Below are 23,784 nucleotides of genomic sequence, written 5' to 3'. Positions count from 1 at the left end.
CACCTCCCACCTTTTTTTTCTGTATTATTTGAAAGTACACCCCAGACAGCTTCTCATTTCAGCCCTGGCTACTTTGAGAACTCTTTAAGGGATGTGTTTGGATTTAGAGGGCCTAGGGTTGCTATGAGTTAGAACTGATACGAAGGCAGTGGGTAAGCTACAGGCAGAGGTGAGAATGTGAGCGTGCACACGAGGTGGGAGAGTGTCCAGAGGAGTGGTCCTGGCAGTGTCCTGATCATTTGGAAAATGGACAGTCCAGGAGGAGTCAGAGCTCAGCCCCGGAGGGTGTTTACCACTCTCCCTGCTCCCCATAGATCTCCACTGTTGTTGTTGTGTGCCATTGAGTTGATTGCAACTCGTAGTGACCGTATAGGACAGAGTAGAACTGTCCCATAGGATTTCCTAGGCTGTAATCTTTAAGCAAGCAGATCACCAGGTCTTTGCTCCACGAGGGAATGCCAATTATTGTTAGTTGCCGTCAGTATGCTACGACTCATGGCAACCTTATGTATACGAGAAGAAAACATGGCTTGGTCCTGCACCATGTTCACAATTGTTATGTGTTTGAGCCCGTTGTTGCAGCCACCATGTCAATCCATCTCACTGAGGGTTTCCCTCATTTTTGCTGGCCCTCCATTTTACCAACCGTGATGACCTTTTCTAGCAGTTAGCTCATTGAGTGCTTGCTGTGTGCCAGGCATTGCTGTAGGTAGTTGAAACGCTTTATCTCATTTCATCCTTACTGTAATCCTGTGAGGAGCATTCTGCTGTCATTCCTATCTTAGGAATGTGGAACAAGGGCTCAGAGAGGTTAGGTAATTTGTTCAAGCTCACACAGCTAGGCGTTGAGGGAACCAGGATTTGAATTCAGGTCTCAGGACTCCAAAGCCCTTGTTCTTGTCTGTTACACTGCCTTTTAGGGTTATTAAGATAGGCAAATGCAGGACGCGGCAGTGGTGCAGGATGGCACAAAAGAATTATCTTCAAGCAAAATTAACCCGGTTTTTAAGGGAGGAAAGAATTCAACTTTGGAAACCTCCATATACAGATGAAAATAAAGCAGTTGGTTTGGCATTGAAGTTGGAGAATCCTGCCTACGATGTACCATTTATTGATGACTAAGGATTATCATGAGGGTGTCAGAGTGGTCTGTGTTGTGACACAATGATACACTTGGAAGGACCTTGCTAAGAAATACTCTGACAAACTAGAATGTTGTGAAAATGAGGTAGAAAAAATAATAGAAGAAATATGGTGCAAAGCAATTGAACATGGAACAGGCAATGAAAGTTATAAAGCAACAGGAACTGCTACAATTGAGGTATTTTTGCCTCTAAGACTAAGACAGGAAACACTTGGAGATCTGATTGCACATCACTGGCAGGGAGTTGAGTTCCAAAATAGCTGAAACCTTTGGATGCCAAGAAAATTATATCAAAATTGTCATAAATAAAAAACAGCTTCAACTAGGGAAAACACTGGAAGAGCAAGGTGTGACATACAATATGAAGGCTATGGTGCTTGAACTAAAACAGTCTAAAGAGGATATGAGGAAGAACTTTCAGGTAGAAGAAGAAGAGCAAAATGAAGCCGGAATCAAAGAAAAAAAAAAAAATACAGAGGACTAAGAGAGGACTGGAAATACTGGCCAAGAGACCTGAGATGGATCTGGAAATAACACCTTACTTAGACATAGCCAGCCAGCCAGGCAGCTCAATCAGGATTCCTGTCTCAGAGAGAAAAGCCCTTATGTTAGCTATGGGATATCATGAGAACGGCAGAGGTTTCCTGAAAAGAAAAGAGTATGGAATAGCATTGCCATGTCTGTTGGATGCTGACAAATATGTCTGTGGGTGCTGCAGAGAACTGTTGGACACAGAAGATAACTATGCAGTGCTCCAGCTGGATATAGTGTGGTGCTGCTTCTGCTTGGAGCAACTGGAATGCCTTTGGAATGCCTTCACGATGCAGGAACAAAAAAAAATTAAACTTGGCCCAGAAATGCTTTAAAAATTGCTTTGGAGAAAATCGTCAGAGACTGGTCCACATAAAAGGAAATTGTGGTAAAGAGAAGATACTATTCTTAAGGCTTTACTTGCTTCAGTGTATCCAGAACTATCACAGTGGAAATGGTGAAGAGGCTTACAAGTATCTCAGTAAGGCACATCAGCTCTTTAAAGAGCTATACACTGATCCATCAAAAGTTCATAATTTGGTGTAGCTGAGATTTATGGCACAGGAAGCCCGGCTGGGCCTGAAGGCATGTGATGGGAACATGGATCATGCAGTCACTCATATCACCAACCACAGAGAGGAATTGGCCCAAATAAGGAAAGAGGAAAAAGAGAAGAAAAGATGCCGCCTGGAGAACATCAGCTCTTTGAAAGGAATGGGCTACTCCACACGCACAGCCAAGCAGGCCCTTCGCCAGGCTACCGGGGACCTGGATGGAGCCCTGAGGATTCTTCTCAGTAATCCACAGATGCAGTGGTTAAATGATTCAGATCCTGAAACCAACAGCCCTCAGGAAAGTCCTTCCCAGGAAAATATTAACCAACTGGTATACATGGGCTTTGAATCTGCTGCCGCCAAAGCAGCGCTGAGAGTGTTCAGGGGAAACGTCCAGCTAGCTGGCAGCTCAGACCCTTACGCACAATGGTGGAGGTCTTCCTCCTGACCTGCAGCTCTCACAGAGGATTCATCATCAACTCCATCCATAACCCCTCTGGTTCTGCAGGTACTTCTAGTGCCTCAGCACATGAAGATATGGAGACAGGCAATCAATGAAATATTGGAAGATATTCCATAACATGAAGAAGATTGTCTTGACTCAGCTCTAGAAGATGAAGAAATTATTATTGTAGAGTACCTATTCTGTGTAGAAAATATAAAGTCCACAACAAAGAAAAACTAAATAAGGAATAGAAATAAGTACTAAGTTTCTGCTTATAAATTCTATTATTATGAACAGTCAAAAAAAAAAAAAAAAAAGATAGGCAAATGCATCAGAATCACTTTTCTATGTGGTCTGTTAGAGGCTTTTGGGAAAGTCCAGTGTTCTGGCTGGGAGAGTGGTCTCCCTTGTTCATTAAAAAAAGGCTTGTGTTCTTGCTTATATGGAATATTTGACTGTTGTCTCTTCTCTTGCTCAGGTAGATTAGTGGCATCTTTGAGGCTTCCTCATCTGTGTGTGACTGGGCTGGGTGGACTCCCTGTTCTTAACCTGGTGGGGGGCAGTGGTGCCTTTTTACCTGCTGTATCAGTGATGGGAGCTGGAGCTGGAGAGCGAGGCTCTGGGCTTCCTGACATTAGTTATCTCTCAAGTTTGGAGGACTATGCACTCCCCACCCCTAGCCTTTAGAGAATGGAGTCTAAGCCTGAGGCTGCTTTGCGTATTTTGGAATTGGTTTGGTGAGTTTCTTCACTGTAGCTGAAGCCGCAGCCAGCCCTAGCCTTCACTGAGAGCAACAGCCTTTCCCCTGGCGTGGCATCCCAGGCCCCCAGGTGTCTCTTCTTCCTGCTGCTCTGCTCCATTTGGACTGAACCCTCTACACAGGGGCTGGGAACCTCCTAAGCAGGAGGAAGATAATCCCTGTAGCCTCCTGCTGCCTGTTGGAGCTTATGGTGATGGTGAGCTTTTTTCTTGTCACCTGGGGAGGAAAAGCCAGAGTCAGTGTAGCCATCCTCCTGCTGTCCCACAGACAGCCCCCAAAACATGAGTGCCTTCCCCCACCTTTTTTAATTTTACCCTCTTTAGAAGTTAATGAGTCAGCCAGCTGCTATTCCATAGACACTGGTGAAAACAGGACTTTATGATCATGGTTTAGGGAGTACCACGCGCATCGACACATTTGTGTCAGTTCCCCTTGCCCCCTCCCACATGGCAGGCCCAGATGACACTTGTATGCATGGTGAGATGCACCACAGGAGAGGAACACTGAGCTTTGGGAAACCTATCATTTTATAGCAGACAGTAAGCAAGCATGTTCTTTGTCCCAGAAAGAGACTACCTCATCTCTCAAGGTTGCTCTCTGCAAACACAACCCTCAGGAATAAGCCAAGTAAAGAGGGGTTGGGACCTTGCATTCTTGGCACACTCAGCAAGATAAAAACAGCCTCAGCAGCCTTCTCACTCTCTACACCTCCACAGGAGCACTTGGGTGGTGCAAACAGCTAAGTGCTCGGCTGCTACCTGAAAGGTTAGCGGTTCAAGTCCACCCAGAGGAGCTTTGGAAGAAAGGCCTGGTGATCTGCATCTGAGAAATCAGCCATTGAAAACCCCGTGGAGCACAGCTGCACTCTGACACACAATGGGGTTGCCATGAGACGGAATCTATTCAGTGGCAACTGCTTACACTTCCACAGGCCTTTGTAAAGGAGTCTCTGGCTCTGCCCTGGGGACTCTCTCCTCTTTGTATTCCTGGTCACCCTCCTCCCCAACACTCTCACTCTGGGTGCAGCCCATTTCCTCAGACCCAGTCTTCACCCCTCATTTTGCTCAGCACTTACGGATTAACTTTGTATGATCTGTCTCTTGCTTACAAGTTCTTTATCCCCATCAGTTTCTCTTCCAGTAGAGACAGTAAATGCAGATGACGACAGCCCTGGTTTCTCTGGAGCAGAGGAATGAGGGCAAGGCACAAGGCAAAGAGCAGAACAAAGGCAAGAGCGAGTCAGAGAGGCCCTGAGGATGGTGGGAAAAGCCTGGCCAGTGACGGGACACAGTCAAGCCAGGCGAAAACTGGAGACTTGATTTGTATAATGCTTTATGGGAGCAGTGGGAGAGACGACTAGAGTGGGAAGTGAGGGTATGATTTCAGAGTCAGGATATGATGCAGCCTTGAATGCCAGGTTAAGATATGTGCACTTTATGTTATGGGCCCTGGGGAGCTTTGGGAATAATTGCAGCAAGCATTTATGCAGCACTGGGCATGTGCTAGGCAGTGTTCTAAGTCCTCTACATATATGCACTCATGTAATCCCTCCCAACAACCGCATGCAACTGGTACTATTATCCTCATTTTATATGTGAGGGAACTGAGCCAAGGAGAGGTTATGTAATTTGTTCAGGGTCACCCCGCTGATACATGGCAGAGCCAGGATTTGAGCTTGGAGTTTAGGTTTCACAATCTAGACCATCCATTGTCAGTGGGGACAATATCGCCTCCAGGGGGGTGATGGTTGGCTCTTGGGGGGTTCTTATGCCTTGTGTATAAATCACAGATATACAGATAGACAGCATATCTGTGGTGTTAAGATCTCAGGGGGGGTTGATTAAGAATAGAATGTCTAAACAGCCTTGTTGCGGGATGATAATGAAAAGGAGGTTGAGAAACTCTTGTCTATGCTCTTAATTAGACCACTCTACTGTATCTCATGTTTAAAGCTTGGGGGTGGGGGAGTAACATGACAGAAGTGATATCTTCAGAAAAATAAACCAATGGTTGAATTGCAGGTGAGAGAAAGATCCAAAGTAAAAGGAAAGGGGCTGATGTGTATATTGAGTGCTTCTCCTTGCCAGGCACTGTGCAGTGTCTCTTTTTGATCTTCACCTTCAAGTTAGGTACTATTGTTTCCATTTGCAGAAGATGAAATGAGGAGAAAAGAGCAATAAGTGATAGGTCACACAGCTGGAAAAGGGTCAAGTCAGGACTTGAACTTTCTGATTCCGAAGGCAGGCAGGGAGAGCAGTGGGAGTAGCCAGGGGAATGGGTAGGAAAAAAGAAAAGATATTGTTAAAGGAGAATGCATGGAATTAGTAAAATTCTGGACATGTTGAGAAATGAGTGAGAGTCCAAAGGGCTGTTTTGCCATTGACCAAAAAAAAAAAAAAATTCCATTGCTGTTGAGTCAATTCTGATTCATGGCGATCCCATATGTGTTACAGAGCAGAACTGTTCCATAAGGCGTTCTTGGCTGTCATCATTCTGGAAGTAGGTTGCCAGACCTCTCCTCTGCAGCACCGCCAGATGGGTTCAAAATGCCAACCTTTAGGTTAGTAGCCAAGCGCAAGTCATTTGTGCCTCCCGGGGACCTTTTTGCCATTGACAAGGCAACAGCAGTACGAAGATTTCAGAAGCAGAAAAAAATTTCTTTTTCCTCTTTTCCACCTAAGACAAGAAAAGACCAGGTGTAGAAAACTGGAGAATTATCAAGAGCAGTTCTAGAAAAGAAAATACCATTTACTACTTCCCTCTATCCTGATGTTTACATTTCAGCATCATTTTTTGCAATTTCCCAAGCTTGTTTCCTAGATTCTGCTCAACAGTGATAAAAAGCATTCCTCTTTGATATAATAGGTAATAGGACTTGACAAAGAACTCTAGCAGTATATTGGATAAAACATTTTTAGGCATTATTCAACTATTCTCTTTGCATTTTTTTTTTAGGCACACTTTTCTTTATATTATACCTTAATACAAAGTTAAAGCTATAAAGCTATGGTCTCAAACTAATCTTGTAAGAAAACTGACGTTTAAAATCCTGCTACCAGGAAATGGAAACTGTATTTCCTCCGAATTTTCTCAGATAATGCCCTGTCTTCCATAAATGGGAAGAAGGAAAGGCATTTTGGACATTTAAATTTTATGTCCCGCTTTATCCTGTTTGTTTTTGTTGTTGTTGTGTGCTATCGAGTTGATTCCGACTCATAGTGACTATGACAGAGTAGAACAGCCTCACAGGGTTTCCTATGCTATAATCTTTTTTTTTCTTTCTAAATTTTATTTATTTTGTTGTTGTTAAGATATACACAGCAAAGCATACACCAATTCAACAGTTTCTACATGTACAATTTAGTGACATCGATTGCATTCTTCCAGTTGTGCAACCATTCTCACCTTCCTTTTCTGAGTTGTTCCTCCCTCATTAACATAAACTCACTGCCCCCTAAGGTTCCCATCTAGTCTTTCGAGTTGCTGTTGTCAGTTTGAGCCCATATAGATAGTTCTTAAAAGAGTATAGTGCTCAAGGCAAACCTTTTTTCTAGTTAAGCTAAACTATTGTTCAATTTTAAGATGACTTCAGTGGATATTTTGGTTTAAGGTTTAAAGATTATCTCAGGGCAATATTTTCAGGGGTTGATTTACCCTCCCTGGCTCCAGAAAGTCTAGAGTCTATGAGAATTTGAAATTCTGTTCTGCATTTTCCTCCTTTTGATCAGAATTCATCTATGGAATCTTTGATCAAAATGTTCAGTGATGAGAGCCAGATAACATCCAGTTCTTATGGTCTCATGGGAAAGGAGGAAGTTGTTCATGGAGGCAGTTAGCCACACATTCCATATTCTCCTCCTATTCCTGACTCTTCTCCTTCCTCTGTTGCTCCAAGTGGATAGAGACCAATTGTTGTGCCTTGGATGACCTCTTGCAAGCTTTTAAGACCCTAGGCACTATGCAGTGAACTAGGAGGTAGAACAGAAGCACTGGGTTGTCTCATGAAACCATGACTGTATACATCCAAATCAGGGAATCAAATTCCATGAGGTGTTTCATTGTACATAAGCAGCCTCAGCAGCTACTCTTTTTTTTTAATAAGTTTTTTTTTAAATTGTAGTTTAAGTGAAAGTTTACATTTCAAGTTAGTCTCTCATACAAAAATTTATACATACATTGTTATGTGACCCTAGTTGCTCTCCCTATACTATGACAGCACACTCCTCCTTTCCACCCCTAATTTCCCATGTCCTTTCAACCAGCTCCTAACCCTCTCTGCCTTCTCATCTCACCTCTGGACAGAAGCTGCCCATTTAGTCTCATGTACCTACTTGAGCTAAGAAGTACACTCTTACACTCTTCACGAGTATCATTTTATGTCCCGCAGTCCATTCTAATCTTTGTTTGAAGAGTTGGCCTCGGGAATTGTTTTAGTTCTGGGTGGACAGAGAGTCTGGGGGCCATTGTTTCTGGGATTCCTCCAGTCTCAAGTCAGATCATTAAGTCTGGTCTTTTTACTAGAATCTGAGTTCTCCACCCCACCTTTCTCCTCCACCAGGGATGCTCTGTTGTGTTCCCTGTCAGGGAAGTCATTGGTGGTAGCTGGGCACCATCTAGTTCTTCTGATCTCAGGCTGATGGAGTCTCTGATTTATGTGGCCCTTTCTGTCTCTTGAGCTACTACTTTCCTTGTGTCTTTGGTGTTCTTCATTCTCATTTACTCCAGGTGGTTGGGACCAACTGATGCATCTTAGATGGCCGCTTGCTAGCTTTTAAGACTCCTGATGCCACTCACCAAAATGGGATGCAGAACATTTTCTTAATAAACTTTTTTATGCCAGTTGACCTAGATGTCCCCTGAAAGCATGGTCCCCAGACACCCGCCCCTGCTACTCTGTCCCTCGAAGTGTTTGATTGTATTCAGGAAACTTCTTAGCTTTGGTTTAGTCCAGTTGTGCTGACTTCCTATGTAGTGTGTACTGCCCTTCCCTTCACCTGAGATAATTCTTGTCTACTATCTGGTTAGTGAGTAACCCTCCCCCTCTTCCCCAACCTTTGTAACCATCAAAGAATGTTTTCTTCTGTGTTTAAACCTTTTCTTGAGTTCTTATAATAGTGGTCTTATACAATATTTGTGCTTCTGTGACTAACTAAATTCACTCAGCGTAATACCTTCCAAATTCATCCATGTTATAAGATGTTTCACGGATTCATCATTGTTCTTTATCGTTGCATAGTATTCCACTGTGAATATACCATAATTTGTTTATCCATTGTCTGTTGACGGGCACCTAGGTTGTTTCCATCTTTTTGCTATCGTGAACAGTGCTGCTGCAATGAACATGAGTGTGCATATATCTGTTTGTGTGATGGCTCTTATTTCTCTAGGATATATTCCAAGCAGCGGGATAGCTGGATTGTATGGTACTTCTATTTCTAGCTTTTTAAGGTAGCACCAAATCGATTTCCAAAGTGGTTGTACCATTTTATATTCCCATCAACAGTGTGTAACTGTTCTAGTCTCTCTACAACTTCTCCAACATTTATTATTTTGTGTTTTTTGGATTATTGTTAGCCTTGTTGAGGTGAGATCGTATCTTATTGTAGCTTAGCTACTTTTTTTTGTTGTCTCATTGTAGCTTAGCTACTCTTTTTTTTGTTGTTGTCGTAAACATATCTATCACACAACTTTTGCCAATTCAACTTTTTACAAGTGTGCAACTTATTGACAGCAGTTACAATAATTGGCTATGCAACCCTACCCTTAATCAGTGCGATTTTTCCATCATCATTAACTCCCCTTTTCCCCCTCCCTCTCACCCCTGGTAACCACTAATAAACTTTGGTGTCTATACATTTGCCTTTTCTTGTCTTTTTATATAAGTGAGGTCATATAATATTTGTCCTTTTGTTATTGGCTTATTTTGCTCACCATAATGTTCTCAAGTTCCATCTATACTGTAGCATGTATCAAGGCTTCATTTCTCCTACTGTCTAAGTAGTATTCCATTGTATGTATGTACCACATTTTGTTTATCCATTCATCCATTGATATGCATTTAGATTGTTTTCAGCTTTGGGCTATTGTGAATAGTGCTGCAATGAACATTTATGTACAAGTCTCTTTTTGAGCCTCTGCTTTCAAACCTTTTGGAGTGGAATTGCTGAGTCATATGGTAGTTTTATGAGGAACCACCACACTGTTTTCCACAAGGGCTGTACCATTTTACATTCCCACCAGTAATGGATAATTGTTCCAGTTTCCCCACATCCTCACCTACATTTGTTCTTTTCTTTTCTTTTTTTAATCTTAACCATTCTAGTGGGCGTGAAATGATATCTCATTGTGATTTTGATTTGCATCATTCTGATGGCTAATGATGCTGAACATCTTTTCATGTGTTCGGTGGCCATTTGAATGTCCTCTCTGTTGAAATGTCTATTCAGGTCCTTTGCCTATTTTATGATTGGGTTATTTGTCTTTTTGTTGTTAAGTTGTTGAAGTTTCATATATATTTTAGTTATTAGATTCTTGTTAGATATATGGTTTCCAAAGATTTCTCCCAGTTGGTGGCTTGTCTTCTAATGTCACCTTTTTGATAAAGTCTTTTGATGAACAAAAGTTTGTAATTTTCGTGAGGTCCTATTTATTTATTTTGTCTTTTGCTGTTTGTGCTTTTGTTATTATATTAGATATTACATTATATTAGATAATCCATTGTTGAAAGCTAGGCCTGACAGTTTTGCCTCTGCTTGTTCTTCTAAGGATTTTATGGTTTTAGTATGCACATTTAGATCTGTAATCCATTTTGAATATGTTTTTGTGTATGGTGTGAGGCATGGATCCTGTTTCATTTTTTTACATGTGGAAATCCAATTTTCCCAGCACCATTTATTGAAGAGACACTTCTTTACCCATCGAATGGATTTAGCACCTTTGCCAAAAATCAGTTGGCCATAGATGTGTGGGTTTATTTCTGGACTGTCAATTCTATTCCATTGGTCTATGTGTCTGTTGTTATACTAGTACCAGGCTGTTTTGATTATTGTAGCTGTATGTGGTTGTTGTGTGCCGTCGAGTTGACTCCAACTCATAGCTACCCTATAGGAAAAAGTGGAACTGCCCCATAGGGTTTCCAAGGATTGGCTGGTGGATTTGAACTGCCAACCTTTTGGTTAGCAGCCTGAACTCTTAACCACTTCGCCACTAGGACTCCACTGTAGCTGTGTAGTATGTTTTAAAATCAGAAAGTGTGATTCCTCCTACTTTGTTCTTCTCTTTCAGCATTGTTTTAGCTTTTTGAGGCCTCTTGCTGTCCCAAATAAAGTTGGGGATTGGTTTTTCTATTTCTTTAAAGAAAGCTGTTGGAATTTTGATGAGGATTGTGTTGAGTCTGTAGATTGCTTTGGGTAGTATTGACATCTCAACCATATTAAGTCTTCCAATCCATGAACATGGAACATCTTTCCATTTATTTAAGTCTTCTTTAATCTCTTTTAGCAGTGTTTTTTAGTTTTCATTGTATAAGTCCTTCATGTCCCTGGTTAGATTTATTCCTAGGTATTTTATTCTCTTAGATGCGATTGTAAATGGAATTATTTCCCTAATTTCCCTTTTAGATTTCTCATTGCTGGTGTATAGAAACCAAACTGAATTTTGTTTGTTGATCTTGTATCCTGCAACTTTACTAAGTTCCTCTTTTAGCTCTATAGGTTTTCTTATGGACTCTTTGGGATTTTCTATATATAGGATCATATCATCTGTGAATAGAGATAATTTTAGTTCTTTTCCTATCTGAATATCTTTTATTTCTTTTTCTTGTCTTATTGCTTTGGCTCAGACTTCTAATACAATATTGAATAGAAGTGGTGAAAGTGGGCACCCTTGTCTTACTCCCTATTTCAAAGGGAAAGCTCTCAGTGTTTCTCCATTAAGTGTAATGTTTGCTGTTGCCTTTTCATATATGCACTGAATCATATTGAAGATTTTCCCTTCTATTCCAATCTTTTTTAGGGTTTTCATCAAGAAAGGGTGTCAGATTTTATCAGATGCTTTTTCCACATCCATAGAGATGATCATGTTGTTCTTCTCCTTTGTTCTGTTGATGGGGTGTATTACGTTGATTGATTTTCTAATGTTGAACCATTCCTGTAATAAAGCCCACTTGGTCATGGTGTATGACTCTTTCAATATGCTGTTGGATTCTGCTTGATTAGTATTTTGTTGAGGATTTTTCCATCTGTATGCCTAAGGGATATTGGCATGTAGTTTTTTGGTTTTTTTTTTTTTTGTGGTGTCTTTGTCTGGTTTGGGTATCAGGGTTATGTTTGCTTCATAGAATGAATTAGGGAGTATTCCTTCCTTCTCTATCTTTTGGAAGAGTTTAAAAAGTATTGGTGTCAATTCTTCTGTAAATGTTTGCTGGAATTCCCTAGTGGAGCCATCTGAGTCAGTTTGGGTAGCTTGTGTGCTTCTAAGAATTTGTCCATTTCGTCTAGGTTATCCAGTTTGTTGCCATACAGTTGTTCGTAATATTCTGTCATGATTCTCTTTATTTCTATTGGGTTAGTTGTAATATTCCCTTTTTCATTTTTTATTTTGGCTATTTGCATCTTTTCTCTTCTTTGTCAGTTTAGCTAAAGGTTTGTCAGTCTTATTGATGTTTTCAAAGAACCAACTTCTGGCTTTATTAATTCTTTCTATTGGTTTTCTCTTTTTGATTTTATTTCTGCTCTGATCTTTGTTATTTCCTTTCTTCCTGTAGGTTCAGGCTTAGTTTGCACTTCTGTTCCTACTTCCTGGAGTTGTTGAGTTGGGCTGTTAATTTGAGATCTGTCTTCTTTTTTTGTGTAGGCATTTATTGCTGTAAGTTTCCATCTGGGTACTGCCTTCACTGCATACCATAAGTTTTGGTATATTGTACTTTCATTTTCATTTGACTCTAAGAAATTTGTCATTTCTCTTGACTTCTTCCCTGACCCATTGGTAGTTTAATAGAATGTTGTTTAATTTCCATGTTTATACGTATTTTCCAGGTTTTATTTTTTCTGATATTGATTTCTAGCTTCACTCCGTTGTGATCAGAGAAAATACTTTGTATGATTTCAGTCTTTTTAAATTAATCAAGACTTGCTCTGTGACCTAAAATGTGGTCTGTCCTGGAGAATGATCCATGTGCACTGGAGTAGAATGTATATTGTGCTGTTTTTGAGTAGAGTGTTCTGTATACGTGTGTTAAGTCTAGTTGGTTTATAGTGTCATTCAGGACCTCTGTTTCCTTGTTGATTTGTTCTTCTTTCTAGATGTTCTGTCCAGTATTGAAAGTGGTGTATTGACATCTCCAACTATTATTGTAATGCTATTTCTCCCTTCAATTCTATGAGTGTTTGCTTTGTATATTTAGGTGCCCTGATGTTGGGTGCATATATATTTATGATTGTTAAATCTTCTTGATTAATTGACCCTTTTATCACTATATATAATGTCCATCTTTATCTTTTCTGACAGATTTTATCTTTAAGTCTACTCTGTCTGATATTAAGATTGCCACCCCAGTTCTCTTTTGGTTATTATTTGCATGGAATATTTTTTTCCGTTCTTTCACTTTCAACCTGTTTGTGTCATTGGGTTTAAGGTGTGTCTCTTGTAAACAGCATGGAGTTGTATCATATTTTTTTAAATCCATTCTGCCACTGTCTGCCTTTTGATTGCAGCATTTAGTCTGTTTATATTCACTGTAATTACTGATAAGAAGTGACTTACTTCTGCCATTTTGTTATTTGTTTTTTGTGTGTCTTAAGCCTTCTTTGTCTTTGTCCTTTAGTACTGCTTGCTTTTGTGTTTTGTTAGTTTATTGTAGTGAGCCTTTTTGATTCCCTTTTCCTTTCCTTTTGCATATGTTTTTTATATATTAGTGGTTACTATAAGTGTTACATTTAAGAGCTTGTATTTATAACATGCTGGGGTAAGTTGCTAACAGCTTAACTTTAGTAACATACAAGAAATTCTATATCTTTATCATTCCTCTCTCCCCCCTTTAGTTGTTGTTATCACTAAGAACATCTTTATGCTTCATGTGCCCTGTAACATAATTTTATCCTTGCCTTTTATATATTTGTTATTAAAAAAACATGAAGAACAAAATATTTAGATTTATCAAGTATGGATACCTTATTACTAGCTCCTATACTTGTCCATTCATTTCCCTTTATTAGGGATCTTTCTTTTTATGTATAGCTTTGAATTAAACTTTCTAGTGTCTTTTCTCTTCCATCTGCAGAACCCCCATTATTATATTTTGTAGGGCCAGTCTGGTGGACTGCGAACTCTATCAGCTTATGTTTGTCTGGGAATATTCTAATTTCACCTGCATTCTTGAAGGATAGTTTAACTGGGTATAGTATTCTTGGTTGACAGTTTTTTTTTTTCTTTCAGCACTTTAAATATATCACTCTATTGCCTTTTGGCCTCCAGTGTTTCTGAGGAAAAATCAGCACTTAATCTTTTTGGGGATCCTTTGTATGTGACTGTTTGCTTCTCTCTCACTGCTTTCATAATTCTCTCTTTAGCTTTAATTTTTGAGAGCCTAACTATGATCTTAGTTTAGATCTCTTGGGTTTAACTTGCTTGGGGTTCTTTGAGTTTCTTGGATTTGTAGATTCATGTCTTTCATTAGACTGCGGAAATATTCTGTCATTTTTTCTTCAAATATTCTTTCTGTCCGTTTCTGTCTCTCATCTCCTTCTGGAATTCCCATGATACGTATATTAGGTCTCTTGTTGTTGTCCCATAATTCCATTAACCTGTGCTCAGCCTTCTTGAGCCTCCATTCTTGTTGCTCTCCAGCATCTGTCATTTTGACTATCTTATCCTGTAATTTGCTGATTCTTTCTTCTGCCTGATTAAATCTGTTGTTAAGTCCTTCTGTTGTGTTTCTCATTTCAGTTATTGTCCCTTTCAGTTGCAGTACCTCTTTTTTTAGATCCTTATTTTGTTACAGTATTGTTTTGCTTATTTCTTTAAGCTCTTTGTCTAAGTTTTCCTTTAGTTCTTTAACTGTGTTTAATGTGGCTGTGTTATATTTTTCCATTTTTTTCATTTGGTCATCCCTAGATACGCTTTCACTTCATTTGTCACGTTTATTTGGATGGGCCGTTGTTTCTCTGTTCTTTGTGTCTTGTGATTTTTTGTTGGGGTATTGGAATTTTTGAGGGTGTTAGCTTTCTCAGTTTTTCCCTGTATTTGTGTTTTTGCCCGCACCACTTTCTGCAGGAAACTCTTAGGTGGGCAGAGCCTTTGGTTTTTGCTTGCTGTTTCCTCTCCCTCTCTCTGATAGCTTCTCTCTCCATGGTTTAGTTGGGATTCAAAAGTTCTAGATCTCATTTTTCAACTTTCAGTCTCTCTCAAACACATCAGAGAACACTCTGTGGTCAGTTTGTTCCCAGTGGGAACCACCACTTAGGTGAGAGATAGTGTACTAATCAATTTGTCCACCAGGGGGCGTAGTTCCCTGTCCATGCTTATTACTCCCTTCCCTTCTCTGTTTCTGAAATCACGTTTTTAGTTGGAAAATCCACACCCAGCAAGCCCCCTTTGGGGCTGGGTTTTGCCCTCCAGTTTTGCCAAAGGTTTCCGTCTCTGTGCTGTGGGGGCTGCTTATATCTGAGCATTCAGGAGAAGCACAGGCAGACTTTCCTCCATTTCAGGAGGAAGAGGGGCTGGCACTCCTCAGAAGGACCTCTGAGAGATATGTCTAGTTGGTTTCAGAGCCCCAGTGGCCCTGAGGTGGTTGGGAGAGCAGTTACTCACTTTATGATTCAACTGTAGGGAGCCTTCTATAGGAGTTTGTATCAGTCTAGTAGCCAGCAGTTACTGGTTGGTGGAGAAGTAGTCACACTCCAAATGGACCTCTAGGAACATCTACCTTGTTGCTGTCTGCAGGGGCCTTCTGTAGCAGTTTGCAGCAGCCTGGCAACCAACAATTACCAGGTGGGGGAGGGGGTCTCACGCTCTGATCAGATCCCCATGGAGGTCTGCCTTGTTGCAATCAGAGTCCCCCCCAGTGGATTGCTGGCTGTGAATGCAGCCTCCGCGCAAGACTCCTGCTTCCTAACATACTGCAGCCTCAGTCAGCAGTCCTCAGTACCAACTGGAAGTGCAGGCAGACTAACCCTAACTGACCCCCAGGGAGGTTTGTCATGCTGGTTTCAGAGGCCAGAGCTATGGGTGTGCAGGGAGGTAGGTAGAGTGCTGACTATGGGAGCAGACTCTACTGCAAGGCCCTTCTGTAGCATTCACAGCAGGCTTGCAAATGACAGTCTCCCAGTGGAGGAGGGGCTGTCATTCTTCAAACAGACCTCCAAGGAGGTCTGCTGTGTTGCTGTCAGAGCCCTCTCTGTAGTATGTGTGTGTAGCCTCCACTGAAGATTCCTGCTTCTTAGCACACAGCAGCTTCAGTCAGCAGTGCTCAGCACCAACCAAAAGTGGGAGCAGACAGACTTGAACTGACTCCATGGGACATCTGTCCTGTTGATTTCAGAGGCCTGGGCTATGGGGTGCACAGGGAGGCCAGTAGATTGTTTACTGTGGGAGCCGACTCCACTGCACGGGCCTTCTATAGCAGTTCGCAGTAGGCTTGCACCCAGCAGTGCCAAGGTGGGGGAGGTGCTGGCACACTCCAGATGGACCCTTGGGGAGGTATGCCTCATTGCTGTCAGAGCTCCCCTGGAGTATGTTGGCTGTGGGTGCAGCCTCCACTAAAGATGCCTACTTCTTGGGACACAGCAGCCTCAGTCAGCAGTCCTCAGGATGGACTGAAAGAGGGAGCAGGCAGACCAGAACTGATTCCCCTGGAGGTCTGTCCTTTTGGTTTCAGAGGCCTGAGCTATTGGGTGTGCAGGGAGGCAGGCAAAATGTAGATTATGAGAGCAGACTCCACTGCATGGGCCTTCTGTAGCAATTCACAGTACGCTTGCAACTGACAGTATCTGGGTGGGGGAGGTGCTAGCACAATCCAAATGGACCCCCCCCCCCCCGGAAGGTCTGCCTTGTTGATTTTAGGGTAGAGGCTTGGGATCCTGTCTCTTTGTATGGGCAGGGCTTGAGGTGGTTAGGGAAGCAGGCTCTTTTTCTGAAGCCACTACCCTGGTTTATAGCAGTCGGCAGCCCACGTGGCTGGAGGAGGGGCAGTGATGGTGGGAAAAGTGATTTTCCTACCATATGTGATTCATTGATTTGTTGAGTCTTGCCTGTCTGCAGTTCCCACTACTTTCCTCTGCTCCCTGATTCAGAGTCCCTCAAAGCCGACCACCATTTCCGTGTTGTATTTCTTGTGTTTGTGGGGGAAGGTTGAAATGATGGTTTGTTTATACCGCCATCTTCCCAGAATCAAGTACCCTGTTTTTTTTAATTGTGGTAAATATATATAACATACAATTTGCATATTATGTATGCAATTCAGTGGCATTAATTATATTCACAATGTTGTATAACCATCACCACTATTATAATTTGAAAATTTTTCATCACCCCAAATAGAAACTCCATGCCCATTAAGCAGTAACTTCCCACCTCCCAACCATGAATCCACTTTCTGTATCTGTGCATTTGCCTATTCTAGATACTTCATTAAGTGGTATCATAAAATATTTATTCTTGTATGTCTGGCTTATTTCATTCAGCATAATGTTTCAGAGGTTTATCTGTGTGGTAACATGTATCAGAACTTCATTTCACTTTATGGCTGAATAATATTTCATTGTGTATTTGTACCACATTTTGTTTATCCATTTGTGTATGGATGCTTGGGTTGTTTCCACCTTTTGGCTATTGTGAATAATGTTGCAGTGAACATTGGTGTACAAGTATCTGTCCCTGCTTTCACTTCTTTTGGGTATATACCTCAGATTGGAATTGTTGAGTCATATGGGGTGACTTTATGTTTAACCTTTTGAGGAACCACCAAATTATTTTCCACAGCAGCTGCACCATTTTATATTCCTATCAGCAGTGGACAAGGGTTCCAATTTCTCCGCATCCTTGCCAACACTTATTTTCAGGGTTTTTTTTCTTTTTGTAATAGCCATCCTAGTGGGTGTGGAGTGGTATCTCAATGAGGTTTGAGTGCCCTGTTCTAAAAGTGTACCCAACGGGAAGACATTGTCTGATAAGCCCTCTTTTGGGGGCCACACCGTGATTTACTGTCATAACAATACAGCCCAGTATGAGTGGTGTCTCCCTCTTCCCTGCTCATCTCTCAGGATAGGAGTGTTACGTATTTGGCCATTCACTTGCATCCATTGTGATAATTTCTGCCTCTTGTTGAGTACTCAGAGGTGTACAGGCCTGTACAGAATGCCTCACCTTTATTATCCTCATCTGAATTATGTTTACCTGATTCTCCTGGGGACCCTGAAAGGTAATTACTGTTATCCCATTTATAATTCCACAGCAGATGAAACTGAAGCTAACCAGTTGCCATTTAGTTGGCCCCAATTCATGGTGACCCTATGTGTGTCAGAGTAGAACTGTGCTCCATAAGGTTTCCAATGGCTGATGTTTTGGAAGTAGATTGCCAGGCCTTTCTTCTGAGGCACCGCTGGGTGGACTTGAACCACCAACCTTTTGGTTAGCAGTGAAGCACATTAACCTTTTGCACCACCCAGGAAGTTAAGACACAGCTGGTATGTGAGGGAGGTGACATTCAAACTTAGGGCTATCTGGCTTCCAATCTGTTGCTTACACTATGCCATGCCTGTCTCCACTGTTCTGTGGTATTAAATACGAGCATAATATTAACTCTTGTTATTTAATGTGTATTTAATATATTAGAACAATAACCCTAAAATGGCATGGATTTCTGAGAGTGGTGGTTTACTGGCTGTTGCTGTAATTAGGTTTGTGTAAGAAGAAATATTAGTGATTAATAAACATGAGAAGGAATGTGTAATGTCACTAGTAATCAAAGAAATCCAAATTATGGCAGTAGTATGCTATTTTCTTGCCTTGCAAATGTGCAGATTTTTAAAGTGATAATTGCTAATATGATGCAGCACTGTAATACAGTGCTGGTGGGAGGCTAAAGTGCCATAGCTTCCGTGGAAAACAACTTTGTAAAGTGTATCCCGAGCCTTAAAAACAGTCTCACCTGCCGACTAAGGAGCCCTGGTGGCGTAACAGTTAAGCACTTGGCTACTAACTGAGAGGATGGCAATTCGAACCCACCTAGTGGCTCTGCGGGAGAAAAGACTTGGCAATCTGTTCCTGCAAAGATTACAGCCTAAGAAACCTTATGGAGAAGTTCTCTGCCCAGTAGGGCCACTATGAGTCAGAATCGACTTGACGGCACCCAACAGCAAAAACAGTAATAACCTGCTGACTAGTAACTGTACTTCTAAGAATCCAGCCTAGGAAAATAATCAGAAAAACTTTCAAATATATGTTAGGGTGATCACTAAAGAGCCATTTGTAATAAAGGAGAATAAAAGACAACCTAAGTGTCCTACATTAGGGGCATAGTTAAATAAATTATTGCCTATGGATGAGTGAGTTTGGGAAATTATTAAATGATACAGGGGAAGTGTTCACTATGTAATTTTTTTTTTTTGGTTAGGGTATGTATACTTTATAGACTGTAAAATTCACTGGTTTTGGTATACAGTTCTCTTAATTTTGACATGCACATATAGTCATGTAGCTACCACCACACCATATAATTTTTTTAAAAATAGACTTTATTTTTTAAAGCAGTTTTTAGTTTTACAGAGAAATTATTCAGAAAGTACATAGAGTGCCCATATACACCTCCTGCCACTGCATACGGTTCCCCTATTTTATTTTTAATTTTTGATAAAGCCACAATCTCCAGTCAACTTTTTATTAGTAGTAAAGATGATAATTTGACTTCTATCTGTTTGTCTTCTGGGTGTTTTTTTTTTTTTTTTTTTTAAATGCACTTTATATTTTAGAGCAGTTAAGTTTCTAGAAAAATTCTGCGTAAAGTACAGAGCATTCCCTCTCCCCTCCACACAGTTTGCCCTATTATTAACATCTTGCATTAGTATGATAATTCATTACAATTGATGAACCAATATTGATAACCTTATTGTTAACTAGAGTTCATACTTTATATTAAGGTTCATTCTTTGTGTTGTACGGTCCTATGGGGTTTGACAAATGGGTAATGTCATGGGTTCACCACTGCAGTATCATGCAGAATAGTTTCACTGTCCTAAAAATGCCCGGTGCTCTACCTATTCAGCCCTTTCTTCCCTTCCCTTTAAATGAGAAAAACTAGTTTACCATACTGAGTATTCAGCAAGTTTCTAAATTTTTAAAAATCTGTATGTATGACTGGACGGCCATCACCAGAATGGGATCACAGGAGAATGTGTGGCACTGGAGAAATGCGCTGTGTCATTTCAAACAAACCAGGTGTTCTCTCTGGGTCTCGGTTTCCTCCCTGTGAAATGCCAAGGCTGGACTCTGGAATCTGTAGGTTGCCTTCCCAGCCTTGATGTCCCACGAGTACTCTTATCCTAGCCGTGGTCAGTTTAGTGTGGTTGGTGTGGGCTTGGGCCTGACCTTGGGTGGAGGTCCCGGCCCTGCGCATGCGCCCAGTGGGAGGCAGTGGGGAGGCAGGGCCGGCTCTGTCAGCCTGGGGCTCTGGTGTGTGTCACTCCGCTCAGTATAGAATGGAATGCTGCTAGCCTGGGACATGTCCTGACTGAGGATCAGTAGAGGGCAAAGTCCTCTCCCCTGCCCCCTCCTACCCTCGCTGCCAGGCAGCTGCTTCAGAGTTGGGGCTCCAGCAGGTGGGGGGCTGCCAGCCCTGGATGGGAGCAGTTCCCCCTTTCTCCTAAAAGACCTGGAATTCCTCCCTCTTCTTCTGGGTAGGGTCGAGTCATCAAGGGAGAGAACATTTCTGCTGTCCATCCCTCTTGCTGCCTCCCTGCCGCTATGGTGTTCCCAGCTTCAGGGGTCTCTTCTTAGGGTAGCATTATTCTGATTTGTTCATCTTGTGCTTGGCAGCACCGTTCATCAGCAGGCAGGGAGACACCTGCACATGTGGTTGGTCTGAGCATCTCAAAACAGATCATTCAGTCATGAGCCAGAGTGGGAAGGAGCTGGGCTGCTTCAGGGCAAGTAGGGCACCCTGGGAGGGAGCTGCCCCTGCCTTCTCTGGACTGGAGTGGGCATGGAGAGGCCTGAGGCCCTAGGTATGCCTCTGCCTGGTGGCCTGGTGCCCTGGGATTCCACCCAGCCTGCCTCTCAGCACTAAGCTTCCTCTCCCACCTCACCCACCTCTATCTGGGAATCACAGATTCTTAGCCACCAGCTAGTACAGCTCCCATTCTGTAGATGAAGAGCAAGCTTAGAGATGTGACATGGCCTGCCTAAGCCTCAACAGTGAGTTCTGGGCAGAGCCTAGACTAGAATCTGGGGTGCCTGATGGCCAGGTGTTCACTTTTGCCTGCCAGCTCCCTGAGGATGGGGAGACCGTCCCTGCCCTCCTCTGTGCTGCCCAGCTCCCAACCCAGGGCTCCACACGGAGAGGATATAATGGACGACTGTCTGCGCATCTTTCAAAACAAGGGACGCCAGCAGTCAGCTGGGCTGGACTCATGCCCTGGCTGGGGGAGGTTGCTATAGTGGGGAGCCCTAGCTCTGCCCCGGATATGGGGTGATATCTTAGGCAACTTGTTTCCTCTCTGGGTCTTGGCATCACTGACTCTCTGGGACCCTCCCATCCTGGTTCCTTTCCTTGCAGGATTTTGAACAACATCAACTGTTGGACATCGCATTTACTTCTAGGGGGGCTGCTCCTGACTCCCCACACATGCCCTAGTATTACACAGAAGCAGATTATGAGCCTGTCCTGGAGGGAACCTGTGGCAGGGCATTCAAACAGGAACTCTGTAGGAGAACTGAGAGTCCCCATGCCTCCTAGCACAGCCTCTGAGCCACCCTAGAAAGTTGGGGTGTGGATGGACTGGTATATTTGGGGGATCAGGAAGGACATCACTGGGTCTTAAAATGGGCCTTAAAATCCAATGTATAAGAAAGAATAGAATATAGAGGTATCCCTTCAAACTTATGATGGCGATGTTTTAACTTTGTGACCTTTTTCATCTTTTTTCTTGTACTTAAGTCACTATACAATTGTTGAGTTCCGCATCTCATTTTCTACTGAACAACCCACCATGTTACCACTGTAGCCACCATTTGCGGAGCTTCTGCTGTGGCCCAGGCACTGAGCTGGGTGCTGCACTCATATTACCTTCTTGAATTCCCACTACAGCCAGGAGGCAGGGACGACTGTTATTCTTCTGCACGTAAGGAGGCTCAGAGAAGTTAAGTAACTGGCCCAGGTTTTCACAGTAGTTTGTGGTAGCACCAGCTCTGACTTGAGGCCCATGCTCTTCCCACAGGGCCCTGCTGTCCCCTTCACCCCCCAGATGGCAGAGCCCTGAGACGAGGAGGTAGGGCTGTTGGCTAAGCCTCTTAGTGCAGGACCAGATCACAGCCAAGGAACATTCAGTCATGGGGATCAGTAACAGGGAGAGCAGCTGGGCTTTAGGCCCCCTCCTCCGTCACCCTCCCCAACTCCCTTGCCACGGGCCTGCCTTGCCCAGGGTTGGCTGAGGAGGGTGGTGTGGACCCCGTTGAGTTCCTGTCTCTTCTGATCCAGGCTGTCAGGTGGGGAGGGCTTGGCTGAGTTGCCTTTGATGGGCAGCAGGGGGACAGAGGTGACCGAGCTCATAGCCATTGCCCCTTTCTCAGTCAGAGAAACCTTCTTTGACTGAGATACCCCCTTGCCAGCCCTCCTGGGGCTCCTCTGCCCCCACATATCCTCTAGTTCTGCACTGCTGGAAACCAAAGGCTTATCTAAGGCCAAGCCTTAGCTGTTAATCATAAGCTCTCAGGTCTCCATTTGCCATTGCCTGTTGTGGACAAGGATCCCTGGTGGTGCAGTAGTTAAGTGCTTGGCTGCTAACTGAAGGGTTGGTGGTTGGAACCCACCAGCCACTCCGTGGGAGGAAGATGTGGCAGTCTGCTTCCGTGAAGATTTATAGCGTTGGAAACCCTGTGGGGCAGTTTTATTCTCTCCTACAGGGTCACTATGAGTCGGAATCAATTCGATGGCAATAGATTTGTGTGTGTGTTTTTTTTTTTGGTGGACCGATGAGTGTGAGCTTCAGGAACAGAACAGGACCTGTCTGAGGGCATATTCCTCCAAGATGATGGGTGCTTAAGAGATACTATTTTGATGGTGACCCTGACAGTCTGCATGGAGGCAGGGAGATGTCTTTGTCCATGACGCAACTTTCTTGGCCTAGACTCTTTCCCCCTCCATTAGAGAGTGTGAGCTACACAGACCCTGGTCACCTGCAGGATGAGTGAGTCCAGGCAGGTCACGTCCTTACCCTGGGCCTCCGTTTCACTGAACCTCAAAGCCCTCTTGTCCCTCAACCATTCCCACAAAGCCTGTGGATATCCCTGGAAGTGAGGTGTGTGGGAGACCACCTGCTACCTCTCTGCCCAGCTGGGTAGGGGGCCTGGTCCTTCTCTGCCAGTCACAGCCTTCCCAGATGGCATGAGGCACACAGATGGGGCAGGAGAGGCTGCTGGCCACACATACTGGGCCTCTGGGGATGGCCAGTTGCTGTCTGCTTTGGGAGAACGTGCTGTCGGGTCAGCTCGTGCCCCACTGGACCCTGCGCTACAGGCAGACAGTGAACATCAGTGACAGCATGTCCTGCCAGATGGTGAGCCCCTGGCCGCTCCCCTAAAGGAGACCATCTGGTTGATGGTCTTTTTCATTATGGGTGTAAGAGCCCGGGTAATGAGGAGAAAGGGTTAGTGGGAGCCAAGTTGTGTCGGAGTCTGACAGCAGAGCAGGAGGAGAGTGGGGCCCACTAGGTTTGCACCTGCCCAGCCAGGCTCAGGAGCTTTCTTCCCTCGAGAGTCAGAAGCCTTGAGTGGCTTCCTTGTCAGGGCTCTTCTCTCCTCCTCCACCTCCTTCTGAAGACAGTCGATACAGCCCTGCCTCACTCTATCCAGCACCAAGCTGTTCTGGCTGCATTTACCCACTTCTTCTAAGCTGCACTGCCTCTCAGTGCCTTAGCTTCCCTGCTCTGTAGGCATCCCAGTCTTCCCAGGCTTTGGGGGAGAATACGTCTGTGTGCTGTAGCCCAGTTCAGCGAGGTGCTGAGTATTCCTGAGAAGAAGAGAGGAAAACAGACCATTCCAAATCTCCAGGTACTATCCATATAGCCCTGCAGCCCCAGGCAGGCTCTGCTCCTCAGCCTCTTGCTGGCAGAGTCTGCTTCTGGAACTCAGCACCACTCCG

General features: G+C 43.3%; 1 protein-coding gene and 1 pseudogene across 2 annotated transcripts in view; both read left to right on the top strand.

The window, feature by feature from the left end:
- The window catches only part of TSPAN9 (tetraspanin 9), a 262,588-nt gene that overhangs the window by 176,943 nt on the left and 61,861 nt on the right, over window positions 1-23,784 (top strand). The window lies entirely within an intron of this gene.
- LOC101353067 (NEDD8 ultimate buster 1-like) lies at window positions 964-2,914 on the top strand (annotated as a pseudogene).

The sequence above is a fragment of the Trichechus manatus genome, unplaced genomic scaffold, assembly GCF_000243295.1.
Source record: "Trichechus manatus latirostris isolate Lorelei unplaced genomic scaffold, TriManLat1.0 scaffold00081, whole genome shotgun sequence".
In the NCBI taxonomy this organism is placed as follows: Eukaryota; Metazoa; Chordata; class Mammalia; order Sirenia; family Trichechidae; genus Trichechus; species Trichechus manatus.
Note: the sequence above shows the minus strand (reverse complement) of the source record. Positions and strands in the feature narration are given on the sequence as shown.